This window comes from Nyctereutes procyonoides, unplaced genomic scaffold (genome assembly GCF_905146905.1).
Source record: "Nyctereutes procyonoides isolate TBG_1078 unplaced genomic scaffold, NYPRO_anot_genome, whole genome shotgun sequence".
Lineage (NCBI taxonomy): Eukaryota > Metazoa > Chordata > Mammalia > Carnivora > Canidae > Nyctereutes > Nyctereutes procyonoides.
Genome location: NW_026575142.1, coordinates 9,366,152 through 9,392,051, shown reverse-complemented (window position 1 = coordinate 9,392,051; position 25,900 = coordinate 9,366,152). Strand labels below are relative to the sequence as shown.

At 43.3% G+C, this 25,900-nt stretch overlaps 1 protein-coding gene across 6 annotated transcripts in view; it reads left to right on the top strand.

Annotated features, from left to right (window-relative positions):
• The first annotated feature begins 2,181 nt into the window (after positions 1–2,181).
• Positions 2,182–25,900, top strand: part of OSBPL6 (oxysterol binding protein like 6) — a 207,210-nt gene continuing 183,491 nt past the window's right edge. For all 6 annotated transcript variants that reach the window (XM_055308233.1, XM_055308230.1, XM_055308234.1 and 3 more), the window contains exon 1: positions 2,182–2,260. The gene's annotated coding sequence lies outside the window, so the exon portion shown is untranslated. The remainder of the gene's footprint in view (positions 2,261–25,900) is intronic.

The following is a 25,900-nucleotide window of genomic DNA, read 5'->3' as shown; positions in this document are numbered from 1 at the left end:
AGCTGCCTGGAGGTGCGGCGGGGGCTCTCCTCAATCTGCCTCTTTCCCGGGTACAGTGCCATCGCATCTTATTCGATCATTAATCAATGAGACAGGTAGGAGACTTTTTCCTGATATTTAAGCTTATTTTTGAAATAGTGAGACACACGGAGATACCATGGAATAGAGTGGAGCGCGTGCAAAGATTCTGAAGGTGGGAGCCGGGGTGGGTAGTTCCTCTCGCCCCCCCTCAACAGTTTATGGTTCTCTGCTGCTAGAAGGGAAAACCTTCGAGAAGCTCTTCTTTAGATTAAGGCCCTCCCTGTGTGCGCTCTCTCATCTCCTTTCACTCTTCTGTGTTTTCTCGCACTTGGGGTTTGACGTTTCCCCTCTTTTTAGCTACAGTGGTTTCAGGAGCTCCTGTCTGTGGATGGAAGGAGTAAGAAGGTGCTTAAGGGAGGCGCAGTCCCCCTCGAGGGGACGCTCTTCACAGGGGAGGAGTTCAGGTGACCTTATGAGGTGTCACAGGGTGCAGCACCTATCACTTTATGTAACAGGACAGTATGGGAACAGTGAAATGTCATCAGTTAGTTGCCTCAGTGGGTAGCAGTGTCTTCAACGTCTCTTTTTCTTTAAAGATTATATTTATTCATAAGAGACACAGGGAGAGAGGCAGAGACACAGGCAGAGGGGGGAGCAGGCTCCCTGTGGGGAGCGGGATGCGGGACTCGAACCCAGGCCCTCCCCCCATGATGCCCTGAGCCAAAGGCAAGAGGCTTAACTAATGAGCCACGCAGGTGTCTTCAATTTCTGAAGGTGCCCCCCCCCAATCCAATCTGAAAGCCTAGACAGCTCATGGGGCGCCCCAGCGCTGTTTTTTTTTGTATTAATTCCTGTTCGGCTCATTCAGTGTTGTCTGGATTTTTTCCCCCCGAAGATGGTGGTGACAGAAATGTCTTGAAATACTTTTGACATTTCCTCAGTCATCCATTCACAGAAGAAACGTCTGTGCAAATATTTAAATTACCCCGTCCTTGGAGCAAATTTGCCTCCAGATTAATGGACCCTAGGGCATAGGCTGGGAACCGTCCAAAGGTGGGAGAGTTCAAGGGAGTGGGAAGCTTGTGGAGCTCTAAGCAACGGATCCAACCACCCCCCCCCGCCCCCCAGAACCTAAGTGTGTGGGCCTGGGAAGTTTGGGCTGCGGGGTGTCAGGGCCCGGGCGGCAGGGCGGGGGGCTGGACAGGACTGGGCGGCGCCTCCGGGGAGGCCTCTGGGCTGCGGTTCCCGGGTGCTCCGCTCCCGCAGTGCTCCGAGCCGCTGCGCTCCAGGCCCCCGTCCCCCCACCCCCACCCCGGGGCCAGCCCCTGAGAACCGCGGGGGCGGCCGGGTGACGCCCGGTCAGGGTCTGCACGGCGGCGATCGCTGGACGCAGGGGGCCCCCCGGGGGGGGGGGTCCGGCGGTGATAGCCCGATGCTCCTGCGCGGCCGGTGCGGGGGGTGCGGAGGGTGCAGGGGGTGCGTTGGGTGCGGCAGGGGGTGCGGGGGGATGCGTTGGGTGCGGAGGGCGCGGAGAGTACGGGGGGTGCGGAGAGGGGTGCGGAGGGTGCCGGGGGTCTGGAGGTGGGTGCGGGGGGTGCGGAGGGCGCGGAGGGTGCGGGGATGCGGGGGTTGCAGGGGGTGCGGGGTGCGGAGGGTGCAGGGGTGCGGCGGGGGGGTGCGGGGGCTGCGGGGAGTTGCAGGGGGCGCGGCGGGGGATGCAGGGGGGTGCGGCGGGGGGGTGCGGGGGATGCAGGGTGTGCAGGGGGCGCGGCGGGGGATGCAGGGGGGTGCGGCGGGGAGATGCAGGGGGTGCAGGGGGCGCGGCGGGGTTGCGGGGGATGCAGGGGGTGCGGCGGGGGGATGCAGGGGGTGCAGGGGGTGCAGGGGGCGCGGCGGGTGCGGGGGTTGCGGCGGGGGGTGCGCCGCGGGAGCAGCGGGGCGGGCGGAGGCGCCGGGGCCTGGGCGGCTGGCGGGAGCCGGGGGCGGGGAGCCGGGCGCCGGGAGCGCCGCCCCGCCAGCGCGCCCCGCCCGTGGGGAGGAGGGGCTGCGGCGCCGTGGACCACTGGGGGCGCCGCGCCGCCGCCGCTGTCGGTGCCGGAGTCCGCGGCTCGGCGCAGGCGGCGCCCGCGCCTCGGCTCCCGGCCGCCCTCCCGCCCGCGCCTCGGCTCCCGGCCGCCCTCCCGCCGCCCTCCCGCCCGCGCGCCGCCCGGGGCCGCCTCCCGCCGCCGCCGCCCTGCAGGTAGGTGTCCCGGCGCCCGGGGGCCCGCGGCATTGTGCGCGTCCGGTGGGCCGAGGGCTCGGAGGGGCGCGGGGGGGCGGGGGGCTCCGGGCCCGGGAGGCGTCGCCGCGCCCGAGGGGGATCCCCGGCGGCCGGCGCGGGGCGGGCGGGGGCGGCGATGCGGGTCGGGGCGCGGCGCGGCGCGGCTGGGCGGGGAGGGGGCGCCTGGGTCAAGGTCCCCGCGGCCGCGCTCCCTTCCCCCTTCCCCTCCGCCGGGCGGCCGGGGATCGAGGCCGGGGCCGGGAGGGCCCTGATGCAATTGTCGGCGGAGGACCGAGCCCGCGCCCGCCGCCGCCGCCGCCGCCCCGCGACCCCGGCAGCCCCGGCAGCCCCGGCAGCCCCGGGAGCCCCGGCAGCGGCGGGGAAGTTGAGCGGCGGGGCTGGTGGTGCGCGTGCTCTGCGGGCCGCCCTCGCGGGGCCCCTGCGCGCCCGCCGCGCGCCGCGCGCCCCCCTGCAGCCGCCGCCCGTACCCCCGCCCCGCCGCGGCCGCCTCCGGGGGGTCGGGCCGGGCCGGCGCTGGCATCGCAGCCCAGACGAGCTGCCCTGCGTCGGCCCGGAGCGGCCCGCAGCTCGCATCGCCGGGGATGGGGCGGGGGGGGGGGGGGGAGCCGGCAAGAAGTCGTGACGCCAGCACATTCCCTCTCCCTCTCCAGCCTCTACCTTTGTGGACAGGACACATCTGCACGGCACCTTTGGAGCTGTTTTTGAAAGTTATGGCCAGACACTGATTTGTGGCAGTCCTGTGACACCTGAACGGTAGCTTAAGCACAGAGACCCAAAGCTGGAGAAAGCATTACATAATGGACATGAAGCAAATGACACGAAACTAAGTGAACCCACTGGGTTGCCACAGTCTTTCTTTCTCCCAGACATGCAGAGTCCCATAGGTTTTTTTTTTTTCCTTCTTTTTTTTTCTCCTCCTTTTCAAAATCACCGAACTAGTTTTAGCGAATTGTATGTTGTATGCACTTGTGATTTTTTTTTTCCTAAATAAGAAAATAGTTTCTCTTTGACATCTTCTGTCAAATTAAAAAAAAAAAAATCACCTGCTAGCGGATAGTCCTATATCACGGAGCTAATTCATGAAGGTAGTCTTTCGCCAAAGGTAAAATTTAAAAATGTCCCACCTTAATACCATTAACTTTGTGTTTTCCTCTTGGTTGTGCTTTTTTCCTCCCTCCTCCACCCCCGTTTGTTTTCTTGGAAGCATTTCTACAGTTTAAGGTACTGCAAGTTCACAATGTTGATATTCCCATCCAATGCTACAGCATTGCAGATACAAAGCCTAATAATAAATGAAACAGAAGACCTCACAGTAACTCAGTGAGCAGAGTTCCCAAGGTCGAAGGGAAGCTGCAGTGCAACTCTGCTATAATCACCTATAGAGAATATGCAGAGTCTTCATTGACTTATAAGGAAGGCCCTGATTGGTAGAATATTATTCCTTTTATTCTTGGACCCCTGGATTTCTTGTGTTTCCTCCTAAGAAAATCGTTTTTTTTTCCCTCAGTGTAGAAACAAGGTATTTTCGATTTAAAATCTTTGCTTTTTACAAAACCTAAAAATCCTTTTTTTTGTTCATATTTTCGGTTTCGTTGTTGGGAACTCAAATTATAGTGGTTTTTCAGCTGTCTCTTGGTATGGCGTGCTGTGATTCTGCTGAACTTTTACAGGATCTCATAAGTTTTCTTGCCTCTAGATTGCTTTACCCCTATGTTAACTTTACTCGGAGAAGAAGGGTAGAGTCCTTCAGAGGTGAAAGGTTTGTGGTTGGAGATCTCTAGTACCACTGCAGACGTAGAATTAGGGTAGTGCATAAGTGGGTAAAAGTTTTAGGTGCCTTTATTCATGAAACCGTTGGTTTGGGGAGAAGATTTCTGTTTCATTAAAATGCCTTGGTTAAGTAGCATTCAGTAATCATACTTACGAGCATCCATCTGTTCCAGACGCTGGTCTAGGTACTGTGGGACATATAAATAAGAATAAAAAGATGTTTCTGCCTTCAAGAGTTTATAGTCTAATTTTGGGGGAGAAGTCATGAGTTCTCAAAGAAGATTTTTTTTTAACTGCAAAGGTTAAGTAATAGAATACTTTTTTTCAAGTTTGTTTTTAATCTCGCAAAGAAAGTCTACTACCCATTGACTTCTGGGAATTTGTTTGCCACCCAACATTACATCACTATGATTCATCCATGTTGTATATAGCTGTAGTTCACTGGCTTTCATTGCTGTACATGATGTCTATAGCAATATGTTTCCCAGTTCTGCCAATGGCTTTTTTTTCCCCCACTTGAAAAAAAAAATTGCCAAGAGTGCTGCTCTGGTCATTCATGTTTCCTGGGGCATATGTGCAAGTGTTTCTCTTGGGGAAATACCAAGGAACAGAGTGCTTGATTTATAAGATGTGTGAGCATTTGACTTACTAGATATTGCCAAATTATTTCCCAGAATTGTACTAATTTACACAAGCCAGGGAAATAAGCAAACACAAATGATCAGGTACAAACAAGCATTTATACAGGGGTGTGTGTTGAAATACATGTTTTTTTTTTATTTTTATTTTTTTGAAATACATGTTTTTGTTTTTGTTTTTTTAAATCATAAACTTAGGGCAGCCCAGGTGGCTCAGGGGTTTAGTGCCGCCTTCAGTCCAGGGCGTGATCCTGGAGACCCAGGATCCAGTCCCATGTCAGGCTCCCTGCATGGAGCCTGCTTCTCCCTCTGCCTGTGTCTCTGCTTCTCTCTCTCTCTCTCTTTTTAAAGATTTTATTTATTCATAGAGACAGAGAAACCCCTGAGCCACCGGGGCTGCCCTCTCTCTCTCTCTCTCTCCCCCTCCTCTCTGTGTTTCTCATGAATAAATAAATAAATAGTTTTAAAAACATAAATCATAAACTTAAAACCTAGGACAGCAGTTGTCTTCTGAGAGGACCAGGGGATGGCATGGGGAGGACATGTGGGTGGATATGAGTTATTGGTAATGATCTAGTAGCTAGAGTAAGTTCATAGGTGATCATCATATTATATAAATAAAGGAAGGCAAGGGGGTCATGCATGGATCAGTAATAATTTAAAATTCTAAGGAAAAAGAAAATAAGGACAATATAGAGTCATCACAAGACAGAGCAGTCTCCTGTACCAAAACCCCACAAGATGTCAGTGGAGGGGTGAGGAAGCAGCCCCTGTGTGGACATGTAATGTGTAGAGTCCACGGCTTCCAGGGAGGATGATCAGGAAGCGGCCTTGCTGAGAAGCGGAACCTCAGCCATCTTGGACAGAGGAAGTGAGCGGAAGTGGAAGAAGAGGAAGTGAGTAGAAGTGGAAGAAGCCATGGGACATTTTCCAACAATGAACCATTCCAAGAGTTTATTAAAGAAATCTAGAGAACTGGGGGGGGGGGGGTGCGGGGAGAGATTCAAGATGGGATCCCTGGTTTGGAAGCTGCTGACTGAGATGAGAATTCTCCATTTGGAGGGAACTAAAAGGAAAGAATGTATTTTAAAAGACACTGGGAGAAGAATCCGAGGCTTAAGAGGAAGAGGAGGAAGGAGTCAAAGATGTTTCACTTTAATTAAAAGAAATAGAGGAGTCGCGGTGAGGAGCTTTCAGTGTGATTCAAACATGTCAGAGCAGGGCCATAGGTCTTCAAGCGCGTGCTTGAGGACGTGAACATGGAGCTGGTGGGCAGTTAGGACACTCTAAGCGAAGAAGGTGATTTTCTAATGATGCATCCAGTGCATGTGGAAGAGTATCTGAGAGGGAAGCCTACATGAAACGCATTTGTGTAATTTTTTATTTCCTTGTACAAAGGAGGTAAACCATCAGTGGGTTAAGAGGCGAGGGTGCTTTGACTTGACGGGAAGTAGGGGTCGTGGAATTGAGAGTGTGCCGGCCTCACAGTCAGAAGAGTTCCAATCAAATCTTTCCTGACCATTTCCTAGTTGTGTGTAATTTGGGGGGGAAACGCCCCTCTGAGTCTCAGCCATAGCACATCTAAAATGAAGATATTAATAGCCACTTGATTGGGGACTAGAGCCTTTAGGGCTGATGTTTGGTCTCATACTGTTTCCCATCTAATGTTGCAGAGTAAAGGCACACGCATTTATATTCTCTGACGCATACTCCCTTGGAAAAGATAAACCCTTGACGTTCTCTTCATCATAATATAGAGTTGCTTATGCTCTCTTGTGGGGACAGTATAAGGCTTTTCATTTCCAGGGCTATTCTGGAATAATGTATAGTGTCGTTTTGATTGAATACTGTTTTAGCTGGCATTTTAATTTGTATATATTATGATAGGTGTTTTAGCATATTCTCATCATTCTAAAATTCCTTTTCTGGGACGACTGGGTGGCTCAGCAGTCGGGCGCCTGCCTTTGGCCCAGGGTGTGATCCTGGAGTCTCCGGATTGAGTCCCGCATCGGGCTCCCTGCAGGGAGCCTGCTTCTCCCTCTGCCTGTGTCTCTGCCCCTCTCTCTGTCTCTGTGTCTCTCAATAAATAAATAAATCCTAAAAAAAAAAGAATAAAATTCCTTTTCTGATTTTGCTTCTGTTTCTTCACATCGTCACATCCCCTCTAATGTTATTTTCTCACTGATTTCGCACTGGCTGATAGAATGATTAGGGCCTGTATAGTCGTCTCCAAGACCATCTAATCCTCAGTTCCCTTTCCTTGGCATAGTGATTTGGAGAACATCTTGACATCTTGCTGGTACTTCCAACAGCAGTTGAATGGAAATGTGGCAATATCTTAAAGAAAAAAAAAAGAAAAAGAGGAAAAACAGACCTCCCGAAGGAAAAAGTATGTTGTTTACCATTATAGTCACAAGTTATCAAAAGGTTCCTAAGAGAGTAGAGGACTCTCTCCATAAGCCTGTGTTGTTCAGGGATGGTTAGTCACATTCCTCGCTTCAGCTACACATTTATTTATTTATTTATTTATTTATTTATTATTTTATTTTATTTTATTTTTCAGCTACACATTCCTTACATCCCCTTAATAGTTATAAATATTTAATGATTTGAAATCCAGAGTGGACTCAGTAGCTTGGTCAAAACAATGAGCTAAAATTAATTTTAGGGATAACTGACACGATGTATATCTCACAGTAGAATTGGTAGCCTGCCCTTCTGGCGTGGTTCTGAGTTCCCATGAACGGTGCCAGCAGTTCCGCACCCATCTATTCCATTACCAAGCCCTGCTGATCACTTTTACAGAGAGATGCTCAGAGTCTGTGGGCTTCGTGTGAAGGTGACGTGGGCCAGAGAATGCCTTTCTTCTTCATTCAGCCTATCTTTATTGAGCACCTACTATGTGCCAGATACCACATATTAAGTGCTAGATCATAAACCCGTCTGGCCTCGGGTCTACCCAAAACAGAATCTACTGAAAACAAATCACTATTGAATATGTATGCATGTGTGGGGTGCATCTGGCTTTGGTTTTAGGATTTGCATGAAGTATCTATTTTTTCTTTTGTTCCTTAAACTTTTTCCAGATTTATGTTTAGAAAATCTCCGTGAATTGAGAGTGCTATGGGGAAAAAAAATGTGGTCCCTGCAAGAACAGTTACTTTAAATGCACTTCTGTTTTTTTGGCTTTTTAAAGCAGAAGGCTTTAAACTCATGTTAAGTTCTTTTGTCATGAAGACACTTAAATGTTGTCAAACAAAAAAGACAGAGGTCAGGGACAGGATTGCTGGGTGGGTGAAGTCAGACTTGTGAGCATGGAATGTGTCTTAGTACTGAATTGATTTTTAAAGGGAAAAATGGAAAATAGACAAAGATAAATAGTTACTAAAAGATCCAACTGTATTAAGGGACTTGACTATTGAATCATGATGGTCTCAAGAGGAGGCTCCTGGTGGGTTACATGAACCCTGCCCTTTGAGTTTGGGTTCACTTACTTTGTGTAGTAGTACGTTTTTCAAATCAGTTCTTTCGTTTTGGAAATTTATTTATCTTTTTTGGTAATCTCTACCCCCGTGTGGTGCTTGAACTCAGGATCCTGAGTTCAAGAGTCACATGCTCTTCCGACTGAGCCAGCCAGGTGCCCCTTAGTGTAGTTTTTTTTTTTTTTTTTAATTTATTCACAAGAGACACAGAGAGAATGGCAGAGACATAGGCCAAAGGAGAAGCAGGCTCCCTGTAGGGGAGCCCGATGCGGAACTCGATCCCAGGACCCCAGGATCATGACTTGAGCCAAAGGCAGATGCTCAACCGCTGAGCCACCCAGGTGCCCCAGTGTAGTTTTTATATTAAAATAAATCATAATATAAATGTTGAATATTTTTAAATTGTAAGGATTACAATAATTATAGGAAGTAGAAAGTTTCAGTGACTTTGCTACTGGGTTAGCAGTTTACTTGAAAGTAAAACCTACTCCGTGTGAGAGAATTCTAGCCAGCCAGGCCAGTGCCTCAAAACCGGTAGTAAGCTGTCAAACAGCCGAGCTCGAAAGGAGGCCAAACCAAGTAGCTTACTCTCCAGTACTATCTGAGGGATAACTGAGTGAGAGAAAGGGTTACACGTGTGACCTAAACCTCAAAGAAGTTTGAGTAAAGAAATACGTAAACAAGTTTAAGTACAAGTAAGTTCAAGTAAGTAACATTCAAAATAGACGTTGGCAGATAGGTGGTCATTTGACTGTTTTTCCAGTGTTGACACTGAGTACAAATAATTCATAATTAATACACCAAAAATTATCTTCTCCTTTAGAGATGATGGATTGTGTTTTTCTCAGCTCAAGAAAACCTATAGTCAAATTTTAAAATAGATGAAAAAAATACTCAGGCAGTAAAAATACTCATCTTTGCTTAATGGCTGGTACTTGGATGACCTTTATGTTAGATTCATAAGATGTTAGACCTGAAAGAGGTTTTAAAAATCTTCTAATCTGGGGATGCTTGGGTGGCTCAGTAGGTTAAGCATCTGCCTTCCGCTCAGGTCATGACCCTGGCGTCCTGGGATCAAGCCCAGCATCCGGCTCCCTGCTCAACGGGGAGCCTGCTCGCCCCCCAACCTCTGTGTCTCCTGAATAAGTAAATAAAATCTTAAAAAAAAAAATTCTATTCCAACCTCTCCCATTTTCCAGCTATGTAACCTGAGGCCTGGAGACTTGCCCAGTGAGGTGCAAGCCCCCATGAACAAGTGTAGCTAGAAGATAATGGGCCAGATAATTTACTTCTATTAGGAATAACAGGAAATAGTGCTCTTCCCTAAATTATGGGTAAGTGAATGAGAGAGTGAACCAATAGCAAGCTCTGCAGTGGAATTTTAACCTTCTTTTGTATCATTCTCCCTCTTGAGTGGCCAGTGTAGAAAGTGAAATCATATATATATATACATTTTTTTATTTTCTTGGGTTTCCAGAGAAAATGCTTTGTTCTGAAGGTATGATAAGAGGAATGAATACTACAAATATCACTATTTAAAATTTTTTGCTATTTGCTATTTTGCTCCCCATAGCATTGTCTTTTAGCTCCATAGGCAGAAAAGGATAGAAAAAAATTAAATTATCCCTTGCTAGATACTTTTCTATCCCTTTTCCTTTGACATTCTCCTTCCATATGCTAATATAAGAGGAAATCAAAGCATACAGGGAATTGAGTCAGGAATAGAACATTAACTTCTACTTTTTTATCTTGCATCATATTGAGGCAATTCTCACCATAGCTCTTGAGACAGACCTATCCACCTTTTGAAAAGAGTGTGGAAGTAGAAGGGAGAACAACAGCAGTGTATATTTTTAGAATCTTTCTTTAAAAAGTCAAACCTAAAATAAACCTGGCCTCAATTTTTAGCAATAGCTTTATTTCACATTTCCTATACCAAGTGCCTAAGTTTTATTCTCATTTGAGGAAGTTACTCTGGTATTTTAAATATATAATATGATGTTGCTATAAGTAGGAAACTTGTGATCAAATACTAAAGTTTAAAGAATAAAAGTAAGAGAACATCAAAATTTAAAAAAAATTGTTCCATGTCATTTCTAGAGATAAAGTCTGATTTTTGTTTTAAATTAAGATAACATTTTTGCTTTCTGTTTATCTGTTGCAGCTAGACAATCTTTTGCATATTCGCACCCCATCAGGCAACAATCTGAGCAGTTTTTGTTGTATAATTTTCCTAGAATAGAAAAAGTAGCACAGTTTGAATGGCATGTTGATTATGAAAAGACATTAATGAAATTCTTTTTGATCTCAATAAACTTCAAATCGAAGGAAGAACTATAAAAAGAGTGTGATCTCCAAGGTAGGCCAAGCAAATGTAGGGTTCATTTGAAACTTCATGAAGAAAAGCAAAGGAGGAGTGAGCAAAATCTGCAAGAGCTCAGGGTAATGGAAGAGGAAGGTTAGGGAAGGAAGTAGATGGATATTCTATCCCAGTTTGTCTTCCAGTCTCACTTCTTTTTTTTTTTTTTAAGATTTTATTTATTTATTCATGAGAGACACTCAGAGAGGCAGAGACACAGGCAGAGGGAGAAGCAGGCTCCTCGCAGGGAGCCCGATGTGGGACTCAATCCCAGGACCCTGGGATCACACCCTGAACTGAAGGCAGATGCTCAGCCCCTGAGCCACCCAGGCGTCCCTTCCAGTCTCATCCAATCCCGTCTGATGGAGATCAGATACTAGGGAAGCTATGTGTCTCTACACTTAAAAAAAAAAAAAAAGAAAGAAAAAAGCAAAAGGCTTTTTAATATTTTGAAGACAAAATGAGTGAGATAAAAGGTTGATAAATTAAACTCCATCTAAGGAAAAATATATCTGTACGGGCAGAAGAGAAGCATTACCACATGGGAAAGAAACTATAACGGGTCACAAAGAAGGTTTAACTCCTTACTATATCCAAAGAGCTCCTATAGATCAAAAAGAAAAATGACTGTTAATCTCATAGGAAAGGGGACAAGGGTATGAACAAGCAGTTCATGGAAAAGGAATTACAGACGGCACAGACAAATATTGAAGTTATGCTCAACTCATAAGAGAAATGCAATTTTAAACTAACCCAGTAAGTTAAAAAAGATTTTGATGTTTGTTAATCCCTTATGGTGGCAAGGCTTTGGGTTAATTGACAGGTTAATGCGTTATCGTTAGAGGTGCAAAATGGTACAGCATCTGCGGATAGCAAAGTTAAAAGTTCACCTACCTCCTCACCGCTGGAAATCTAAGAAATTTTTCTGTAGACCTACCTGTACATCACAAAAGGAACTTGCGCAAAGATGTCCACTGGCAGCATCGTCTGTCACGGCAAGAGACTTAGGGAAAGCTAATACCTGTCGGTATGGGATTGGTTAAATAATTAGGAGTGGAAACAAAACTAGGTAGCTACAAATAACAAACTTTTATTAATTACTGAAGTTAAAAAGAGTGAGATCATTCCATATTTGCTGATACGAAATGCTCTCTGAGATATAATAGGGGACAAATCAAGGTACAGAGTGATCTGTGGCCATAGGTGTTCAATATGAGTTTATAAATCTGTGTTTATGCATGTTAGTGTAAAGACTCTCCCTGGAAGATGACACAAGAAACTGGTAATAGTGATTGACTCTGAGGAGGAAAACCAGATGGTTGGGATGGGACTGGGAAGGACACTTAGGACACTTATTTAGCATACCCCCTTACTACCGTCTGAATTTTTAAACCTGTGAACATATTGTCTATTCAAACCAAGATCATTTTAAAATTTCTTTAAGAGGCACAGACTTTCAGTTATAAAATATTTAAGTCAGGGGGATGAAATGTACAGCATGGGGAATATGGTTACCAATATTGTAACAACTTTGTATAGCGAGAGGTTGTTAACTAATGAGTGGGGATCATTTCATAATGTATAAAAATATCAGATCACTATGATGTGAACCTGACATGAATAAGATATTATTTGTCAGTTATATTTCAATTAAAAAAAATTCTTGACGATCACTTTTTCCGATGAAGACTGTTGAGTAGTTGTAACCAACTGGTTGTAACAACTGGTTGTTGTAATCAGTAGCATCTCTTTGCCACTTTGGGGCTCATTCCGATCTGATGTAAGGAGACAGGCTAAAGTCCAAAGAAGAGGGAAACCGCTTTCGGTTACCCTTTGGGACAGAGTAGCTGGCCCCTGCCCTTTGCACACCCAGGTCTCCCTATCCCATCACTTCCTTCAGCGCCCTGTTACCTCATCATTCCTGCAACCCCACAGCAGTCACTATCCCCTACAACTCAGGGCCTCCTTCTCCTTATGTATTTAAGGCTCTTTCTTCGGCTGCCCCGTGTGGATTTTGTCCTCAGCAGAGCAGAAGCTCCTTTTTTAGGGCCAGTTTACGCTGGTTCAGAGCATTGGAAGTGAATGGTCATTCTGACATTCGTTAATCCTGTCATCTTTCTCAGGATCATTAATTTATTTGACAAAATCCATTTTTTTTAAGATTTTATTTATCCATGAGAGACAGAGGCAGAGACACAGAGGAAGAAGCAGGCTCCATGCAGGGAGCCCGATGCGGGATTCGATCCCAGGACCCCAAGATCATGCCCCGAGCCAAAGGCAGACAGAGGCTCAAACACTGAGCCACCCAGGCATCCCACAAAATCTATTTCTTGAGCACCTATTATGTGCCAGGCTCTGCTTTGCCGTCAGAAAAGGCCACAGACTCAAAAAGTCCTCATGAAATTGACATTCTAATAAAGGAAGACAGTCAATAAAAGTCAATAAAAGGTAAAAGACAGTTAATTGCTATTTTAGATACTATTAAGAATTGGAAGGACAATAAAAGTGATTGATGGAGCAGAGCACAGTTGGTAGTGGTGGGTGTATGTTCCCTAGCACTGTTAGAGCAGAGTACTAGGGACTGGGTGACTTAAACAATAGAAATTTGTTGTCTTGGACCTGGAGACTAGAAGTCCAAAGTCAGGGTGGGTCCCCCCTTGCCTCTTCTACCTTCTCTAGCCCCCCGGCATCCCTTGGCTTGCAGTAGCATAACTCAGTCTTGCTTACCTTCTTCCCATGGCCTTCTTCCCTGTGTCTCTGTGTTCTTGTGTCTCCTCTTTGTAAAAGAACACTGGTGATGATGGATTAAGAGCTGACCCTCTTCTAGCATGACCTCATCTTAACTACAACGATCTTATCTATGAATAAGGTCATATTCTGAGATTTTTGGGGGTTTAGGAACTCAGCATACCTTTTGAGGGGTTATGGGTCAATCTATGACAATGGGCATGTCTGCGTGAACTGGCTGGGCAAAAGGCTTTGCTAGGTGAAGATATTTGAACTGAACCTCAAGGATAGGAAAGAGCAGGTCGTGAAAAGATGTGGGTGCAGATCCTTTCCTGCCAGAGAGAACAGCAAGCATGAGGACGGGGGAGATGAGCCCGTTGGAGTTCAAGGTTTTACATTCTTAAAAAGGACAAAAAGAGTGTATGCTTTGGGCAGGTTACTCTTATGGTTAAAGTCAATAGGATTTTACTTTTGAACACTCTTGAATGTTTCTACTTTTGGGGAGGCAAAGACCGAAACAGTTTTTCCTTAAGAACTAACTGCTGAGGGACACCTGGGCAGCGCAGCTAAGTGTCTGACTCTTGATTTCGGCTCAGGTCATGATCTCAGGATTGTGAGATCCACATCCAGTGCGGAGCCTGCTTGGAATTCTCTTACTCCTTTGCCCTCCCCCTCTGCCCTCCCCCTCCCCCGCAAAAAATTAATGACTGAGAAATCAGGCATAGAAGCAGTGGGCTTACCACGTTTTAAGAATTTTGTTGTTTAGAAGTTTGCTTTGCACTATAATAGTAGAATTATTCTCCATCACTGGTTTTGGGTTTATTAACCTAAAAACTTTAAGTGTAACAATATTTGAGAATTAAGCAGATTTTGTAATAGAGATTATTTTCCAGAGATAAATTAATTATGGCTAAATATAGCCTTTAAAAATCTAATATCATATGTTAAATTGTCATTTTACAAGATTATAACATTATTGTAGTTGTCCTCTCTGATACTTAATGCTAAGTACCATTAGCAATAGTGATTTGTATTACATATTCATGAAAATTCTTAGTTTTCTTGAATTTAAAAATTGATTCAGGGTACAGAAAAATCTCTATGGAAATAGAAATTTCCTAGGATAGTTAGTCAAGAAGATTCCATGTTAGACTGCTAACATCTTTTAGCATTTAGAAATTAAGATGAGATAATTTAAAATATTGCAAAACTGGCACTATGATATTGGCACTATCTATTATATATGCATATTTTAGCCAGGACTTTGATGTGGTTAATACAGATATACTTGTTTATATTGTAGAAAAGAATATTACTTATAAATAACAAGCTTCTGTAAAAAGTTCTGAATGAGTTAAAAAATGCTTATGTAAAATTAGATTTTTATACAGAATGGCTGTTTAGGTGATGCTTAGGGTTATAAGCGTAGACGAGGGCCACAGCTGCCTGGGTTCAGATCCTGGCTTGGTTTTGTCCAGCTCCATGACTCTGAATAAGTAAGTTAGTTCTACTTTGCTTTGGTTTCCCAAAATGGGAAATATAAAAATGGTGCCTAACACAGAGAATTATTAGGAGGGTAGAGTGAGTTAATGCATATACATTTCTAAGAACAGGTCACGTAGTAAGTGCTATGTAAGTGCTATCTGTTATTATTTTTACCATGTTAATTGAAAATTAACTATTATTTTTCAGTTGGAAATTACTTTGTAAAATGTAAATACAGTCATAATGTCTTTAATGTCTTGCTACAATCAAAAGCTAATTTGAGAGAGCTAAGAAAATTGTCAACAGTATTTGTAAGGCTCTGTTTTAACGTTACTTAATCTGTCAAAAGTATTTTATGTGCTGACCTGCTTAGTTACTGATAGCAATGACTATAGTCAAGAGATTTTGTTAGGTCTTCAGGAAGAAAGAAAGATGATTAAGCTGTCAATCCTGCTCTCAAGAACCTGCTCATCCAATAGGGGAGATGGGATATAATTTAGTATAATACCAAGTGTGATGAGGTAAGTGTGACACCAAGAATGTGATTTAGTGCTGTGAGTACCTGTGGAGGCTGTGAAGTATCTGAGGAAGTTTTGTGGTTAAGAGGGGCATGGATAAAAATCCAGAAACTGATGACATTTTTAGGGGGTGGGAAGACTAGAAGGACAAATCAGGGGTAGAGGAGGAACCCATAGATCGGTAGGCGAAAGATTGAGAATCATGTCCCTGAGTCAAGAGGAAAGAATTTTTGGGAAGAAAGATGGGCTATCACAAATGTCAAGGACAATGAGATTTTAGAAAGACCATGAAAAGCATTCCATCCTCATCCTCCTTGGGCCAGAGAAATTTGATTGGGGAGTCATCAACTTTTCTTGACAAAATAGCATTTATAGAATTTCTGGGATATGACATAGAACTGAAAGAATCACAGGTCAGATCAAATATCATTTATTCATTCATATTGATGTGATTCAAATACAGTAACATTTCTAGTTGTGTGTGCTTTTTTATACTCTGAAGGGCGCTTTTAAAACTAACTACCATTTGTTTAGCATTTTTTTGTCTGCCAAGCATTCTCCGAAACATTTGAGATGATTATCCTCTTGGTTAAAGCCTTGCAAATGCTCTTGTAGTTGATATACTGTTACTTTTGTTTTGTGGATAAGGAAGCCGCGGGCCAAGGCGGAGGTGACCAGCTCACAAGCTACCTTGTAGTAAGTGACCGAGGTGGATTCAAACCTGGCCTGTCTGGCCCTGAGGCCTGGGCTCCTACCCAGTTTTAGATAATAATTGTTGTGTAACTTCAAGGTATTTTAGAGGCGGAATTAGATCCAACTTTTACTGATGACCAGCCGCCCTGGCCTTGTTGGCTGTTCGTTCATTCATTCATTCATTCATTCGAGACACGGAGAGAGGCCCAGACACAGGCAGAGGGAGAAGCAGAATCCTCGTGGGGAGCCTCATGCGGAATTGGATCCCAGGACCCCAGGATTATGCCCTGAACCAAAGGCACATGCTCAACCCCTGAGCCACCCAGGCACCCTGGCTTGCCTTTCAGTAAGCCTGGGTTATTCCCACTTCAAGGTCTTGGCACTTGTTCTTTCTCTTTCTATAGGACACCTTTCCCCTCTGGGCTCCTCCTCACCTTTCATGTCAGCTTGAATATCAGAGAGGCCCCCCAGGACTCCCAAGTGATGTGAAATGTGGCCGCCACCCCCTGTGCATCCCAGTCCCAGAACACCTTCCTTATGGGTTTATTTGTTGTTTCTCGGCTCCTAACTTTCATTGTCCAGCTTAGTTCCTGCTGTATTCCCAGGACCTAGCTCATGATGGGCCCTTCATATTTGTGGGGTGAATGAATGCAGGATGTCTCAAAGAGAGAGGATTTTAAGTCATTGGTGAGATCCTGCAGGTTTGTGGAGATGCTAGAAGTGTCAGTTCATGTCAGTAGTTGTTCCTTTTCTATTTAACATGTCTTTTTTCAATAACTTTGAACTGAAAACTAAGTGACATTTTAAAGGAAAGTACGAAAACTTTTTGTTGTATTTAAAGTGATACACATTCATTGTAGAAAAATTTGCAAACACAAAAGCATATTTTTAAATCACCTTTAACATTGTTTCTGGAAGCTGAATTTTAGCATTTGGATATGTTTTTCCAGTTCTTTACCAATTGCTTTCTTTTTCTCAGCAGTGAATCATGATTATTTCTTGTGTCATCGATTATTCTTCTAAACTTAATTTTAAAAATAGACTTAATTTTTTTAGAGTAGTTTTGGGTTCACGGCAAAATTGAGCAGAAAGCATAGGGATTTCCCATATAGCTCCTTCCCTCAGACAAGCCTAGTCTCCACTGTCAACACCCTGTACCAGAATGGCACATGTTAAAATGGGTGAATCACCTTTGACACATCATCATCACCCAAAGCCCATAGTTTATGGTGTGGTTCACTCGGTGTTTTACATTCTGTGGATTTGGACAAGTATATAGAGCTGTGTATTTACCATTAGAGTCTCGTACAGAACAGTTTTACTGCCCTAAAAATCGTCTGTGTTTTACCTATTCATCCTCCCCGCCCCCAACATCATCCTCTAGCAATCACTGATCCTTTCACTGTTTCTGTAGCTGAACTCAGTTTTTAGTAGGTGCAGAATGTTCCATTTTATGGGCATAGCCATGTTTTACTTAATCCTAGTTGGACAGCGAGGTAGTTTTTCTGCATCATAAATCACCTGATGAGTGGCCTTGTATACAGATTTTTGTTTACAACTCTGATAATTCCCTAAAATGGCCATATTGAGGATTAGAGGATATGAACACTTTCAGGCCTTTCTTAGGTATCCTCTGACAGCCTAATCCTTCATACGTTTTTTAAAGCCACTTTTTCCCTCTGAACTAAGAATGTATGAAAGGGCTTTAGTAGGAAGAATTATCCTATTAGCTGTGAAAATAGAGACACAGTAATAATAGTGGAGGTAGGTACAGCTCACTGTGTGCCAGCCATTGTTTTAAGTGCTTTTCTTGATTTAACTCCTTCGACCCTCACGATAATGCTGTTGCTTAGTACTATTATTAGCTCCATTTTAGAGATGAGAAAACGGATACATGAAGAGGTTAAGTACCTTGCCCAAATGGTTTTCTTCACTATAATGTCAGCCCTAAACCTCAGGTTATTGTGTCACACACTCTGTGCTTTTCTGGTCCATAGTACAAACTCACCAGATGTGACCAGTAATATTCAGGGTAGAAGTAGTAGGTAGGGGATCCCTGGGTGGCGCAGTGGTTTGGCGCCTGTCTTTGGCCCGGGGCGCGATCCTGGAGATCCGGGATCGAGTCCCACGTCGGGCTCCCGGTGCATGGAGCCTGCTTCTCCCTCTGCCTGTGTCTCTGCCTCTTTCTCTCTCTCTCTCTGTGACTATCATAAGTAAATAAAAAAAATTTTTTTTTAAAAAAAAGTAGTAGGTAGCATCAAAGACGTATGAGAACTAAAATGATCTTAGAGAATTTTATTGGCTCTTCCTACTTTTTCATTTAATGGTTAATTACTCAACTAGAGTTTTCCCTCAAATTCTTTCCTTCAAATTTCAACCTTACATAACTCACTTGGCATTTACTACAACATTCATGTTAAGGAACTACTACTTAATGACAATTTATAATTTTTTTTAAAATTTTCTTAGAAGAAACTGGATGTCAACATGTGCCCACTGGATGCTTTGAATTCTTAAGTCTGGCTTTGCTATTTTCAGTATAGAAATGTTCTTTCTCTCTCTCTCTCTCTTTTTTAAGATAGATAGATAGATAGATAGATAGATAGATTTATTTATTTATTTATTTATTTATTTATTTATTTATTTATTTATTTATTTATGATAGAGAGAGAGAGAGAGGCAGAGACACAGGCAGAGGGAGAAGCAGGCTCCATGCTGGGAGCCCGATGCGGGACTCGATCCCGGGACTCCAAGATCGTGCGCCCCGTGCCAAAGGCAGGCGCGAAACCTCTGAGCCACCCAGGGATTCCCCCCACCCCTCTCTTTTTTAAAGTAGAAATGTTCTGCAACAAATAATAAAACATGACCCAAATTATTTTTTTTGACCAAAAATGTTAATCCCAATTGGTTGTTAAAACAAACATAGACAAAAACCCAGTTTCCTTAAAGCAAGTGAGAGGTTCTTGTGACAGCGGGGAAAGGTAGCATTTTAATTTTTGGCTTTACTATGGAAATTCTGCTTTAAGCAAATAAAAAGAAATATTCTTTTCCCTCCTTTCCGCTGTTCTTCCCCAAACCTCAACCATTACCCTTTGCACACATTTAGTATTTCTGTTGATTTGCTCCCAAGGATGGATGCTTGCATTTTGCTGCTAAGTGCTTTTCTGGGTCTTTTTAGGAAAAGACAGCTTGGTTTATTGCCTAGGTTTGGGGCTCTGTCCTGTGGTTTTCTGGCTCACTGAGATATACTGAGTCTTCAATCTTTAGCTGCCTTTGAGTGAATGCTCCAATGTCATGGGGAGCCTCTGGAACTGATAACCATTTAAGGGTTGTTTTTTATTTTCACATGTTAAATCCCCAAAACTAATGCTATTAGAGGGCTTTTCATAGAAATAGAAAGCTCTGTCTATTCATCTTTTTAACTCCCATATCACATAGCCTTGTACATAGTGGGCATTCAGTAAGTGATGTTGAATACATAATTTCTGTTAATTGATTTGTATATAATTACACTGTACATTTTTGCTATTAGAAATGCTAATTATGAGTTTATTTAGTTTGTATTTACACTCTGCTCTGTGGGAGTATTGAAGAAAAAGCTTGTACAGTTTTTCCTTTAAACTTTATTTTTATTTTTTAAGATATTTTATTTATTTATTCATGAGAGACACAGAGACACAGGCATAGGGAGAAGCGGGCTCCCTGCGGGGAGCCCGATGTGGGACTCGATCCCAGGACCCGGGATCATGCCCCAAGCCGAAGGCAGACGCTCAACCACTGAGCTACCCAGGGATCCCTTCCTTTAAACTTTAAAGGAAAACACCTGTTTGATAAAGCAGGGCTGAACTTCTGTTTTCAAATGTCCATTATAGGATATCTAACTGACAACTATTTGCTTCTCTATGTAAGAGATATATTAAAAAAAAAGCCACTTTGAGTAAAATGCCTATTCTTCATAAGAAGTCCACATAATGTGAAATGACCAGGTTTAGAGATAACATTTTTCAAAGCCAACAATAAAATAAATAAAAGTTAACATGCGTTTCTTTACGTTTTTAAATATTTATTTATTTATTTATTTACTTATATATTTATTTTTTGTGTTTCTTTATGTTGAAGATGCCAGAGCCTTCTAAATTGCTTCTTTTTGGTTTAAAACAGTCCATTTGACATTTCTTTGCAAAGCAGTCACTTATTAGTTAAATGCACATAAGGTTCTGTTTCTTGAGATACTTTAAAAAACTATCCACAAACTTTTTTCCTTTTTCCTCCTCTGGTATGATGAAATTAGTAATCTCTTTTTGATGGTGGTGCTAGAACATTGACTTTGACAAGTTAGTTCACATCTGTCCCCAAGTTTTAGTTTAAAAATGCAACTTGGAGGATAATATTACATCTAAAAGTACTTTGTGCCAGGATGTGTTACTGGTGTTTTTGAGGGAGGGAGAGTTACTTGATAATTTTATGCAGTTTATCATGCTCCCTTAGGATTGTCTTTTTAAAATGGAAGGATTTCCTTCAGGAATTCCGGAAAGCTTGTAGGGGAACATTCCTAAAATTGTATGCTGTATGTATATTATTATTTTATTGAGAATTAAAGTTAAATCCATCTCTCTGATTTGAAGATAGTTAAGAATCAGGTTAGTCCTGTGCCTAAAGAAAATATTGGTAGGCAGTGTTGAGAGTCGGCGGGTGGTAGACAGCTGATTTCCATAAAATCAGAATTGACAACTCGAGAGGGGAAAAATGGCCACGCTTCAAAATCACAGTTTTGGGAGGATTAGTTTGAGAATATTTTGTGACAAACAGATGCCCAAAGTGTCTGTCATTATTTTCTCTTGTTGTTTCAATACCTAAGACTTAACTAGCACATTCACCTTTCAGCATTATCTGAATCACAGAAAGGACCTTAGAAATCTTCTGGTCTACCTCTTTCACTTTGTAGGTGAACCTGAGGTTCTGAGAGGTTCGGGGAGGTGTCCAAGCCAGGGCCAGTCTTATACTTACCATCACTCATCTGGCTACTCACCCATCCAGACCTGGTACAGGGTACACGTTCGGGTTGGTTTGCAAATATGAATACAGATGTGGAGAAAGTGCTGATGGGACCAGTGGTATTGTTTTTCATCCTGAGAAATCTGTCCACTGGTTAGGGTTCATGGCTGTTCTTACAGTACCTTTTCTGATATGACGCTAACTCTAAAATCAAGTCACGTTGTAGGCAGAAGTAGATCCTGTTTTGTTCTGTTTGGGGTGCTCTAATATAGTACCAAACACTAGATAGCTTTCAATGACAGACATTTGTTTCTTATAGTTCTGGAGCCTGGACGTCTGAGATCAGGGTGCCAGCATGATTAGGTCTCGTGAGGGCATCTTTCAGGCAGTAGATATCTCCTGTCCTTACATGGAAGAAACAGTTGTGGTTTTCCTCTTGTTTCTTATGCTTGGAGTTCATTGACCTTCTTGGATCTGTGGGGTTTCAGCTTTCAAGAAAGTCTGAAAAATTTATACCATTATTTCTTCAAAAATTTTTTTCTTTTTCTTTTCTTTTTTAAGATTTTATTTCTTTATTCATGAGACACACACACACACACACACACACACACACACACACACACACACAAAGAGAGGCAGAGACACAAGGTAGAGGGAGAATCAGGTTCCATGCAGGGAGCCGGATGTGGACTCACACCCTGGGCTGAAGGTGGCACTACACCACTGAGCCACCTGGGCTGCCCCCCAAATTTTTTCTACCCCTTCTTCATTCTCCTTTCCTTTGGGAGTCTGTATTTACCTGTATATTAGACTGCTTGTAGATGTCTTACAGCTCACTGATGCTCTGTTCATTTTTAAATATTCCCTTTTCTCTGTGTTTCACTTTGGATAGCTACTATTGCTATGTCTTCAAGTTTAGTGATCTTTTTGTTGGCAATGTCTAAAATAATCCGGTCCAGTGTATCTTTCATCTTACACCTTGAAGTTTTGATCTCTAGAAGTGATATTTGGGTCATTTGAAATATTTTCCATGTCTCTATTTAATTTTTTGAACATATAGAATACAGTGATAGCTGTTTTAATGTCCTTGCCTGTTAATTCTAATATTTGTATCAACTCTGGGTTGAGATTGATTGAGTTATGTTCTTATTTCCTGCATCTTTTTGTGCCTAGTAATGTTTGATTGGATGCCAAATATTGTGAATTTTTTCTTGTTGGTGTTGGGTATTTTTGAATTCCTATAAATATTCTTCACCTTTGTTCTATGATGCAGTTAACTTACTTGGAAGTAGCTTGACTCTTTTAGGTCTTGTTTTAAGATTGGTTAGGTAGGACTAGAACAGTGCTTAATTTAGGGCTACTTATTCTCTGGAACTGGGTAAGACCCTGCCCTGTACTTTGTCCAGTGTCCCCCAAATCATAAGATTTTCCAATGTGGCAGGTGGGACCAGGCACTGTTCTTGATTCTGTGTGATTGCAGGCACAGCACTGTAACCTCTGATCCTTTTTGACATTTTTTCCTTCAGCCTCCTTAATTTCCTTATACCCATGAGCAGGACTCAGCTGAATTCTCGAGAACTCTTTGCATATCTCCAGAATTCTCTCTCTGTGAACTTCTCTCCTTTCCTTTGAACCATAGCTGCCTTGATTTTCTGGACTTTCAACTCAGTAAGCTGCCAGTCCCTGCCTGGCTTCTCCCTTCCTCTACTGTGGCCGGAACTCTCAAGGCAGTAAGCTGGTATGATCTTAGGACACATCTCACTTTCCCATCTTCCAGAGCTCCCTCTTCTTGTTGCTAGCTGCTATCCTGAAAACCATTTTTTTCATATGTTTTTGTCCACTTTTTGGTTGTTTCAAATAAAAAGATAAATTTGGTCCTTGTTAGTTCATGTTGGCCAGATTTGGAAGTTCCCTGGGTCTTTTGAAACTAAGGAGGCTGACAGAAGAGTGAGAGGTTGTGGGAAAAGTTTATATAGACAATGTGGTAAGGGCAGCCTGGGTGGCTCAGCAGATTAGTGCCTGCCTTCAGCCTAGGGTGTGATCCTGGAGACCCTGGATCGAGTCCCACATTGGGCTCCCTGCATGGAGCCTGCTTCTCCCTCTGCCTCTCTCTCTCTCTCTCTCTCTCTCTCTCTCTCTCCAATGAATAAATAAAATCTAAAAAAAAAAAAGACAATATGGTGAATGGGAAAGTATAGCTGACATGGTAAGAGTTTATTCAGGAATATTCAGAAGTGACTGAGTTGGCTACTGGTTTTATTGATTCATTATTTATTGCTCTGTAGCCATTATTTGTTTGTTTAGTGTCTGCTCTGTGCCAGGGCCTTATAATACATTATTTCTTATTTCTCCAATAAGCCTGGAAGGTGTTGTTGTGGATAATCCTCCTCCACACCCACCCCACCTTCTTCCCAGCCTCCGACCCAGCCCTTCTCAGGGTCAGAGATGAGGAAATAGAAATGTGAAGTGACTGCCAAAGTCCTGCAGCCCGTAGATTGTATCATCAGATTTCAAGCTCCATTCTTGGTGCTTCCAAACCGATTGGTCCATATTACATTATCCTTGCCAACAGTGAGATTTGTGTTGAGAGAGTGATAGGGGAATTAAGTGTGCTAAAAAAGGGAGAGGTTGCAGGGATAGCTCCTGACAACTAGATCAGGACAGAGAGTGTTAAAGATGAAGACTGGTGGATGGGAAGAACAGTTCCAGAGGCCTTAAGGTCTCTGTCCTATAGGCAGCCCTGGATTATGGCAGTGAGAGGGAGGGAAGTGGAAGAAAGACATTCCCAGAATTGTACCTGGTCTTCTAATTCATCCCAGATCTCTAATAACAGTTGCAGCTAGATTGTAGATCTCAAAAAATATAAAATAACAATGCTCCTAAAAAAGAAATAAGGAAGATTTTTTTAAAAAAGACATAAAAAGGGGCCCCTGGATGGCTCAGTGGTTGAGTGTCTGCCTTCGGCTCAGGGCATGACCCCGAGGTCCCTGGATCAAGTCCCACATCGGGCTCCCCACAGGGAGCCTGCTTCTCCCTCTGCCTGTGTGTCTGCCTCTCTCTGTCTTGCATGAATAAATAAATAAAATCTTAAAAAAAAAGACATAAAGAGTACTCCCATCATAAAGGAAAACAGTCAAGGAAACTTGACTGTAGTAAAGTTATTGTATCAAAAACGTTGACAGAGAACAAAAGAACAAGCGACAGAGAAGATGTTTATATACAAATGATTTTTAGGTCAGTCACTTGGACAGATGGGAAGTTAAAGGTAGTCACTTATTGAAACACTCATATGTTCCGTTCTTTCTATCAGAAATTCATTAACAAACACAGTGGCTTCGTATATTTCCACAATTGTTTATCTAATCCTCTTAAGGACATTATGCCACTAAGCAGCACAGCTAAGTGTTTGATCAGTTTTAATTAGAATGATCATTTGTCACACTTTAGAAGCATTTGGCTCTTGGCTATAGAAGTATCAAAGGCTGGGCAAAGAAGTATTAATGCTGCCATCTTTTAAAGTTTTATTTCAAACTGTAAAAACTAGTCACAATCGAGTCAGTATGGAACCTTCGGTTTGAGTTTATTCAGTGTACTGTTTAGTCAAAGTATGCTTCTAATTTTCCATGATAATTCTTGTTAATAAGTGAAGGCCATGTGATTAGGATTTACCTTACTGGCTATTTTTTTTTAAAGATCATATTTATTTATTCATGAGAGACACAGAGAGACAGAGACACACTCAGAGGGAGAAGCAGGCTCCATGCAGGGAGCCCCACGTGGGATCCCAGGACTTTAGGATCCCAGGACTTTAGGATCATGCCCTGGACTGAAGGTGGCACTAAACCGCTGAGCCACCTGGGCTGTCCTTTACTGGCTATTTTGAGAAAGTTACCATCTAATTTTTGTCCCGTGTGAAGGATTATAGTGTTTTCCAGTAGGTAGAAGGCAACAACAGCAACAGGTCCTATTGGATTCTTGTCTAGGTGAAGAGCTTTTGTATACTATGTCAGCACAAAGAAAAGTGAGAACTCATAGATTAAGTGAGAACTCAGGGATCGTGAGGTAAGACATAGCCGTGAGGCTGGATCCATTAACTTCATGTGAGGAAACGTATCAAGTAGTGATACTTTTCTTCTATATACAGCAGACCAGTGGGACAGAAAGTCAAGAGCACAAAACCATGAGGCCAACAGTAGTTCAAGCTGTATACCAAGTGATACTATCATTCTTCTTTTGTTTTCTTTTTCTTTCTTTCTTTTTTAAAAAATAGATTTATTTATTTTGGGGGGCAGGGCCAAAGGGAGAGAAAGAGAAGACTCCCTGCTGAGCACAGAGGCCAGACCTGGGGCTTGGTCTCATGACCCTGAGATTGTGACCTGAGCTGAAATCAAGAGTCAGTCGCTTAACCAACTGAGCCGCCTGGGTGCCCCACCAAAGACACATCATTACCAACTCGCCCTTATAGGAGTTGGTTTTTCTTTTTTTTTTCATTGAGAAAATGGTATGGATCCAGTTGGTGGGTCCCTGCTTATAAAGGTGTGCCGTGGTATATTAGGTTCCAATGGCTGCGGTAAAAAATTACAATAGACTTGATGGCTTAAAACAACACAGGCTTATTCCTTCATAATTCTGTAGGCCAGAAGTCCAAAATCACTTTCATTGGGCTAAAATCACGGGGTTGGCCGGGCTGTTCTCCCTCCAGAGGCCCTAGCTCCGCTCCTTGCATCTTCCAGCTTCCACGCCACCAGCATTCTTTGGTGTTTCTTAGCGTGTGGCCACATCTCTTCAACTCATTGCTCATCTTTACATCACTCTTTCCTGCGTGTCCATCTTCTCCTTTTATGTCTGTGTCAGAACTCCCTCTGCCCCTCTCTTACAAATATACATATAGTTACATTTGGAGCCCACCCAGGTAATCCAGGACAAGCACC